Below are 9,873 nucleotides of genomic sequence, written 5' to 3'. Positions count from 1 at the left end.
CAGCCTCATCTCTCCCATAGCGACAAAAACAACTCCAGCTCCAATGACTCCCTTTGCGATTTTCCAGCCGAATTTAAGAAACTGGAATATGCTGGCATCAAACTTGCATCTGTGTCAATGATAGCATCGCCACGTCATGGCCGCAGGATGCTAACACCCAGGAGGATGGCGCCCCACCCCCACCACCGTACTGATAGTAGTCCTGAGTATTACTGAGACAAAAAAGGGTTCAGCCGTAGACACAGTATAAAGGAAGTTTCTCATAATCTGCTGAACCCAAGGTTGCCTACGTCAAAGCAGGGCAACTTTCGCATTCATGCTGTAACCACTAAGAGAGTAAACAAAGGGAAACTTAGACACACTGCTAACCTCACAAATCTCATATCTATTGCCTCCAAACCAAAAACAACCTTAAAGCCTATCAACAGCACCATCAGGATGGCTCTACTTAATGTGAGGTCTCTTAATAACAAATCATTTTTAGTTAATGATCTTATTAACACTTCTAAACTGGATTTTATGTTTTTAACTGAAACATGGCTGGAACAAAATAACAGTGCAACCGTTCTGATAGAGATAGCTCCTCCCGACTATAACTTTTTTGATGCATGTAGATCTGGAAAAAGAGGTGGAGGGGTTGCTGCTATATTTAAAAATGTATTTCAGGGGAAACAGATGTTATTTGGTGATTTTCCATCGTTCGAATACCTTAGTGCTGTATTGAAATGCTCCCACAGAGTTCTCCTATTAATTATTTACAGGCCACCCACATATTCTGCAAATTTTTTCGATGACTTCACAGAATTATTGTCTAGCATCTCCACAGAATTTGACTGTCTAGTTATAACTGGTGACTTACATTTTCATACTGATGATTTGAATGACAAGTGTGCAAAAAAACTTTTTACCATTTTGGACACATTTGAACTGTCTCAACATGTGAAAGAGGCTACTCATTGTAAGGGGCACACTCTAGACCTGGTTATCGCAAAGGGCCTCAATGTTTCTGATCTCTCTGTGACTGATCCTTCCTTGTCTGACCACTTTTGTGTTTTCTTTAACATATCTTTTATTCCCGACATACAGACAAAATCAAACACTGTCAAAAAACGGTATATCAATGAAGATTCTAATGTACTTTTTAAAAAGGCCATCTCCTTGCTACCACCTCTAAACCCATGTTCTGCTGATGATCTTGTAGAAAACTTTAATTTGAAGATTTTGAAAGTCATAGATGTCATTGCACCTTATAAGGTTAAAACGATTTCTGGAAAGCAAAAGGCACCCTGGAGAAAAGCTGCTTCTGTAACAGCACAGAAAAAAGAATGCAGGAAGGTTGAACGCATCTGGCGTAAAACAAAACTTCATATTCACCATGATATCTATAAAGAGAGCCTCCGTGCCTACAATTTAGACTTAAAAAATGCTAGAGAAACATTTTTCTCCAATATCATTAAAACCAACACTAATAATGCAAAAACCCTATTTGCAACTGTTGACAGACTGACAAACCCCCCAACAGAAATTCCACCTGATCTCCATTTCACGCAGAAATGCAATGAGTTTGTAGATTTTTATATTGATAAAATTGAAGGTATCAGACGCGCCATCAATATCTCCACGTCAAACAAAAATGTTGGACTACCACCCTGTTCAGGCAAAAATTATGTGGCAAGGATGGCATGCTTTGATGTTAAAGACTCTCAAAATCTTGTGGAAACTGTGACACAACTAAAGCCATCCACCTGTTGCCTTGATACTATACCTACCAACCTCTTTAAGAATGTTTTCGACTGCCTAGCAGGAGACATATTGCAGATAGTTACCAACTCTCTCCAGTCAGGCAAGTTCCCAAAAGCTTTGAAAACTGCAGTTATTAAACCCCTTTTAAAAAAGCGGAGCCTAGATGCCTCTATTATTAACAACTACAGACCAATATCAAATCTACCCTTCATAAGTAAAATCATTGAGAAAGTTGTCCTCCAGCAACTAAATCACTTCCTGGCATCAACTGGTTGCTATGACACCTTCCAATCAGGATTTCGACCCCTGCACAGCACTGAGACCGCCCTTATTAAAGTTGTAAACGACATCCGTCTTAACACAGACTCTGGCAAAACCTCAATACTAATGCTACTTGACCTCAGTGCTGCATTCGACACTGTAGACCATACATTACTTCTGGAAAGGTTAGAAAACTGGGTGGGGCTTTCAGGCACTGTCTTAAATTGGTTCAGGTCCTACCTACAAAATAGGAACTACTTTGTTTCCATTGGCGACTTTGTATCAGAATCAACCAACGTGACATGTGGAGTCCCACAAGGTTCGATCTTAGGACCCTCTTTATTCAACATCTACATGCTCCCACTAGGGCAAATCATGCAAAATAACAATATTGACCATCATTGCTATGCTGATGACACGCAAATCTATGTATCGCTATCACCAAATGACTATCGGCCCATAGATCTGCTGTGCCAGTGCATTGAGCAAGTGAAGGAATGGATGTGCCGAAATTTCCTTCAACTAAATGAGGACAAAACAGAGATAATTGTATTTGGTTCTAAAACGGAAAGGCTTAAAGTAACCCAACACCTTCACTCTCTGTCCCTGAAAACCTCAATCAAAGCCAGAAATCTAGGGGTTATCATGGATTCAGATTTACATTTTGACAGTCACATCAAATCAGTTACAAAATCGGCATATTATCACCTTAAAAATGTAGCAAGACTTAGAGGGCTCATGTCCACCGAAGACTTGCAAAAACTTGTACATGCCTTTATCACTAGTAAGCTTGATTACTGCAATGGTCTCCTCACAGGTCTCCCAAAACAAACTCTGAGGAAGCTTCAGCTTGTTCAGAATGCTGCTGCTAGAGTTCTAACAAAGACCAACAAATTTGATCATATTACACCAATTCTGAAATCGTTACATTGGCTTCCTGTAGGTCAGAGAATTGATTTTAAAATCATGTTGCTAACCTATAAATCCCTACATGGTTTAGGCCCAGAATATTTAACTGATATGCTTCCTCTACATCAGCCTTCTAGACCACTAAGATCCTCTGAGACCAATCTGTTAATTATCCCCAGAGTAAACACAAAACATGGGAAAGCAGGATTTAGTTACTATGAAACAAATAGCTGGAATAAACTCCCAGAGGATTTAAGACTTGCCCCAACTCTGAGCACCTTTAAAACAAGACTGTAGACTTTTATGTTTGCTATAGCCTTCTGCTAAAATCTTAAATACATTGCACTTTTTAACTTTGCCTCTATTTTCTATTTTAATACTAAAATGCCTTTTTCTATTTTACCCATTTCTTTGCATATGTTTTTCTTTTACTTATCTATTATTTTATTTTATTGTATGACAATGTTTATATGTGAAGCACTTTGAGTCTGCCTTGTGTATGAAAAGTGCTATATAAATAAAGTTGCCTTGCCTTGCCTTGCCTAATTAACAAGGACACGTTGGTGTAGTTGTGTTGAGGAATGTCACGGATTTCACTGTAAAATCGCCGTTAATGTGCAGACATCGGGTCTTCCGTTAGCCAATGGGATGAATGAATGCTCATAGCTTCATACATTGCCGTGGAGGGATTACATTGCAATGAGTGGAAAACCCCCTGCGTCGACAAAGAAGCACATGGTCCTGCGTTAGCCAATGGGATGAATGCTCATAGCGTCTCTATGTGCAGCCATCGGCTCTTCCGTTAGCCAATGGGATGAATACTCATAGCTTCATATATTGCCGTGGAGGGATTACATTGTAATGAGTGGAAAACCCCCTGCGTCGAAAAAAGAAGCGCAAGGTCCTCTGTTAGCCAATGGGATGAATGCTCATAGCGTCTCTGTGTGCAGCCATCGGCTCCCCCGTGAAGTTGTTACATTGTAAGGAGTTGAAAACCCCATGTGTCGAAAAAAGAAGCGCAAGGGTACCCTTTTGCGTCAGAAACTGAAGCCAAAGTCACTGACCGTTCGTCAGAAGTCGACGCGCTCGGAGTGAGAATGTGTTTTTTAAGCTAAGGCTACACCACATCGCTAAAATGACTACACTAAGCTTACAGAGCAACAACATGCGACAGAAGCTCAATAAAACAGTCCTTTTCAAAGGGCATTAGCCTCTCTGCCTCTCTCTCCACTAGGGATGGGAATCGAGAACCGGTTCTTGTTCAGAACCGGTTCCGAGTCAACCGATTCCTTGGAATCGTTAGCAAGCCTGCTTAACGATTCCGCTTATCGGTTCCGGTCGCGGTAAATTCATCGTGACGTCACACACACGCTGCTTTGATTTGGTTCAGAACGCAGCAAACATGTCGCCGCCGAGGAAGAATCGCATTGTGCGTTCACACCAAACGCGACGGGGCGACAAGATCCCATACAAAGTGAACGTAGAGACGCGTATAAGGGCGAGTTTTTCGCGGGAGAAAACCGATGACAAGTTTTTGTCGTGATGATAGCCAATCAGCGTTCAACAGCGTGATAACTGAGTGACATGTGTAACGTAACAGCCAATCCGCGTTCAGCCGTCAAACTCAGTGCAGCAGTCCGGGTGAACCGCGGAATGGAGGAGAAAGTGATTGTTGCAGTTTGCGACTCCCGGAGCTCTATATATAATAGTCAGTGTTGGGTATCGTTACTTTTGAAAGTAATCCATTAGGTTACTTTGTTACTATCAATTAAAAGTAATCCGTTACGTTACTACGTTACCTATAAATAAAAGAAACGCGTTAGAGTACTCGTGCGTTACCAACAATTAAAATGCGTTTGGGGTGCGTGCGTGTCCGCCTATAGCGCAACAACAACACACATCCTCCTTTAGATGCACCAACAGTGCTGACTGTTTATGAATCAATCATGAACCTATAGCATAATGACAGGAAAGACAGTCATCATATTGCACGTTTTATTTAACAGGCATTCATCCTTTGATCATTTGAACAGCTTCCATGAATAACATACTCCGGTAACAGGCATTTATTTTAACAGAATGTAGCTTACCGTATTGGCTGCGCACAAAAGAACAGTGCGTCACACATAGCTTATCCACTTTACAAGTGCAGGCGCCTAACAAAGTGCTTAACAGGTAGGCACGCAACCTTTTAGAATTGGAAATGTAACTCAATTTAACCGTATGCGTTGCACAAAAGAACAGTGCATGGCACTAAAAAAACATTGAAGAACTGAAAATGTTCGTGTGACCCTATAGCCCTACATTCATAACAATCACGTAGGCTACCTTTAGCCTATTTATCACCAAAGTAATGGTTGAAACGTAGGAGAAGAAGGTGCTCAAAACGACCACTATGTTCTTCTTGTCCTTTTCGCTCTGTAACTCAAAATAATGAGCGTACCTCCAGGAATCTAAGGCTATCTTCTCGTCCATCTTGCCGCGGTAACACACGTAGCTTACACACACAGGTGCGCGCGCACACACACACACACACACACACAGAGAGCGAGAGAGAGAGATGCAAGGAGCAGGGCAGCAGCATCTGACTAAATGCAGAAAACCCGGGACTTTACTTTCCTTATCGAGGGAAAATCTTAAAGTAACGGAGTAACGAGTGGTTATTTTGGAAATTAACGAGTTACTGATTACTGAATTCGCAAAACTAACGCGTTAGGTTACTCGTTACTGAAAAAAACGAAAAGAGTACTCTAACGCGTTAGTTCTAACGCGTTACCCCCAACACTGATAATAGTATATAATATATTATATACTATATTATAATTGTATATATAATATCACGGCCAACAGCTCTGTCGCCTCCGGATGGCCGTAGCGTGGGGAGCTCTGATAGGGATTGGGCTTCTCGGGGTTTGTTTACCGGCATTGCTATGGTTTCCGGTCTTATGTGTTCCAACGGTTTATTAGGTAGGCCCATCTAATAAATCTCTGTCTAATCAATGCTTCATTTTGTTTATGTCAGTTTAATTTTGTTACAAGTTGAATGCAAATGAGCACTGTTAGAATTCCAAAAGGCACAAGCTCTTACTTGGCTGTTTTCAGTCTGTGTTTTTAGTTGTATGGCACATAATGATGGCATTTGGGCTTAAAAAGCGAAACATATATTTTTTCTTCTAGACCAATTGATTTGAAAATGTACAATTTCCTAATACTAGAAGCACTTCTGATCAGATATTAAAGAGATGTAATGCAAACAAACACATTTATACTTATTTTCTCACCCAATGAGAATCGATAAGAGAATCGATAAGGAATCGGATCGATAAGCAGAATCGGAATCGGAATCGTGAAATTCTTATCAATTCCCATCCCTACTCTCCACCCCCCCCTTCCCATGAGGATGGACACTGGGGTTTCAGCGGCCCTCACCCCCCCCCCCTTCCCGTGAAGATGAACTGGGGTTTCAGCGGCCTTCAGTGTGTATATTGTGTATAGTTCTCTCCTATGGTGGCATCATGCCTTCAGTGTGTATATTGTGTATAGTTCTCTCCTATGGTGGCATCATGCCTTCAGTGTGTATATTGTATATAGTTCTCTGCAAACCTATGGTGGCATCATGCCTTCAGTGTGTATATTGTAAATAGTTCTCTGCAAACCTACACTGGAAAAAGGGTTTTAAGCCGTACTTCATCTGATTATTATTTTGTAATTCAATTCAAATAAACATTTTTTGTTTTATTTTTAAAATAACTTTTTTTTATTTCAAAATACTGTGAAATATAGATATTTTTAATTAGGAGCTCAATTAAGAAATATCCATTTTGACAAATGTAAAATTTTAAGGTTGTGTATTCAACTGATTAATAATTTTTTCATTCAATCCAAATATTTTTTTTTTGTTTTCTTCCTAAAACACTGTTATATTTGATTAGGAGCTCAATTTAGAAATATTTGTTCAGACAAATGTACAATTTCAAGGTTACGTACAAGCCTGCGCATGCGCATTAAATACAAAGACGCTTACGACTACTGGACCAAACCGCAGTGTTGCCAACTTAGCGATTTTGTCGCTATATTTAGCTACTTTTCAGACCCCTTTGGCGACTTTTTTTCAAAACAGCGACAAGCGACAAATCTAGCTTCTTTTTCAGCTGCTATTGGTGACTTTTGGCGAATTTTTGAGGTGAAAGCACTAGCCTTGACCAGAGTGACGATGACTCACTGGTTCTGTGAGCTAGGACAGTCTGTCTGTGTCTGGAGGGAGGTCTGGAGTAGGTCTAACTCTGCCATTTAGATTGTTAATATTTATTGTACACTGTGTGGCGGCAGCAGCTCAGGTGGTAGAGCGGGTTGGCTGGTAACCTGAAGGTTGTTGGTTCGATCCCCGGCTTCACCAAGCAGAGTATCGAGGTGTCTTTGACAAAGCACCTAACCCTGACTGATGTCGCGATGTGATGTCGAATCCAGACAGAAGCGCCCAAAGGCCATTGGGGGTGGGAAAAAATGATGATGATGATGTAAACAAAATTATGTTATGTTTAAAAATTTAAAAGAGAAACAATTGTTTGATTAAATTGTAATCTTTTTGATTGGATAAAACAAATTATTTCTGATAGATATTTCTTAAATGAGAAACAATTGTTGGAGTGAATCAATATTTTTTTGTTTAGGATTTAACATACGATTTAAATGTATTAACTTCATTCAAAGAATAGAATTATACTTGGTGCCAAGTTGTATTATTTTGTTTTTATGAACATAGGAAATATTGTTTAAGGCAAGCTATATATTTGTCATTGGCTCAAGTTATGTAATATAGATGTGAACCATTACCCTTGTTTTTTTTAATTGGTTCAACAGAAGGCTTTTTCCAGTGTATGGTGGCATCATGCCTTCAGTGTGTATATTGTATATAGTTCTCTGCAAACCTATGGTGGCATCATGCCTTCAGTTTTTCTTGAACAGCCACAAAGGTTGCACATATTATATTCATATTTTATCGTATTTGTCCAAATGCATACTTGACTGTAGATAGATTTGAGTGAAGTTACCAACACAATAGATTGATGCACTGGAAAAAGTCTTCTGTTGAACCAAGTAAAAAAAATATGGGTAATGGTTCACATCTATATTACATAACTTGAGCCAATGACAAATATATAGCTTGCCTCAAACAATATTTCCTATGTTCATAAAAACAAAATAATACAACTTGGCACCAAGTATAATTCTATTCTTTGAATGAAGTTAATACATTTAAATCGTATGTTAAATCCTAAACAAAAAAATATTGATTCACTCCAACAATTGGTTCTCATTTAAGAAATATCTATCAGAAATAATTTGGTTTATCCAATCAAAAAGATTACAATTTAATCAAACAATTGTTTCTCATTATTGTATACATCATCATCATCATTTTTTCCCGCTCGGCTCTCGCCGCTTCATGGCCTTGAGGCGCTTCTGTCTGGATTCGACATCACATCGCGACATCAGTCAGGGTTTGGTGCTTTGCCAAAGACACCTCGATACACTGCTTGGTGAAGCCGGGGATTGAACCAACAACCGTCAGATTACCAGCCAACCCGCTCTACCACCTGAGCTACTGCCGCCAGTGGGTCATCGTCACTCTGGTCAAGCGTAGTGCTTTCACCTCAAAAAGTCGCCAAAAGTCACCAATAGCAGCTGAAAAAGAAGCTAGATTTGTCGCTTGTCGCTGTTTTGAAAAAAAGTCGCCAAAGGGGTCTGAAAAGTAGCTAAATATAGCGACAAAATCGCTAAGTTGGCAACACTGCGGTTTGGTCCAGTAGTCGTAAGCGTCTTTGTATTTAATGCGCATGCGCAGGCTTGTACGTAACCTTGACATTTTACATTTGTCAAAATAGATATTTCTTAATTGAACTCCTAACTAAAAATATCTATATTTCACAGTATTTTGAAGTAAAAAAAAGTTATTTTAAAAATAAAACAAAAAATGTTTATTTGAATTGAATTACAAAATAATAATCAGATGAAGTGCGGCATAAGGCCCTTTTTCCAGTGTATAACAGTGTTTTAGGAAGAAAACAAAAAAAAAATATTTGGATTGAATGACAAAATTATTAATCAGTTGAATACACAACCTTAAAATTTTACATTTGTCAAAATGGATATTTCTTAATTGAGCTCCTAATTAAAAATATCTATATTTCACAGTATTTTGAAATAAAAAAAAGTTATTTTAAAAATAAAACAAAAAATGTTTATTTGAATTGAATTACAAAATAATAATCACATGAAGTACGGCTTAAAACCCTTTTTCCAGTGTGAGTTTTAGTAGCCCATATATTGATTTAACATAAATAACATGAATACCTTGTGCATGTGTGTATTTATTGCACCTATCTGTTTTGTTTAATGTTCATTTCATATGAAAACACATGGTTATAATTACATAAATACATTATATTTGTATCCTATATTTGTAAAGGGAAATCTTGTACCTATTTTAGAACATTATTCTATTTTTCTAAGAACCTAACATTTATTCATAAGTATGTACTGTCATACCTACATCTCTGACGTTTATAACAAACCCAACCGTTTGAAAATCGGTTGAAAATTGAGCAAGTTATGGTTATTTAAAAAGTACATGAATCACTACCAACACAATGTTATTGGTGAGCAGCTTACTGTGGTAAGATTGCCGCCAGTGGTGACGTTCGACTCCATTGGCCAGCAGCGCGGACGAGGCATCTAGTTAATATATATATCTATGGCCATAGACCCTAGCCTGGCTCCGCCCGCCTAAGTACTTCCGCTCAATTTGAATTTCCCAAATGAAATGAAGTGAAGTACGAGAGTCTGGTAGAACCATGGACATAATAGAACCAGGCTACATAGACCCATGATGCGGAAGCATATCTCTCCTTGATGTTGCCCTGCGCCACTGAGCAGTACATATGTGCCGTGGGCTCCATA

This window comes from Gadus chalcogrammus, chromosome 2 (genome assembly GCF_026213295.1).
Source record: "Gadus chalcogrammus isolate NIFS_2021 chromosome 2, NIFS_Gcha_1.0, whole genome shotgun sequence".
Classification (NCBI taxonomy): domain Eukaryota; kingdom Metazoa; phylum Chordata; class Actinopteri; order Gadiformes; family Gadidae; genus Gadus; species Gadus chalcogrammus.
Note: the sequence above shows the minus strand (reverse complement) of the source record.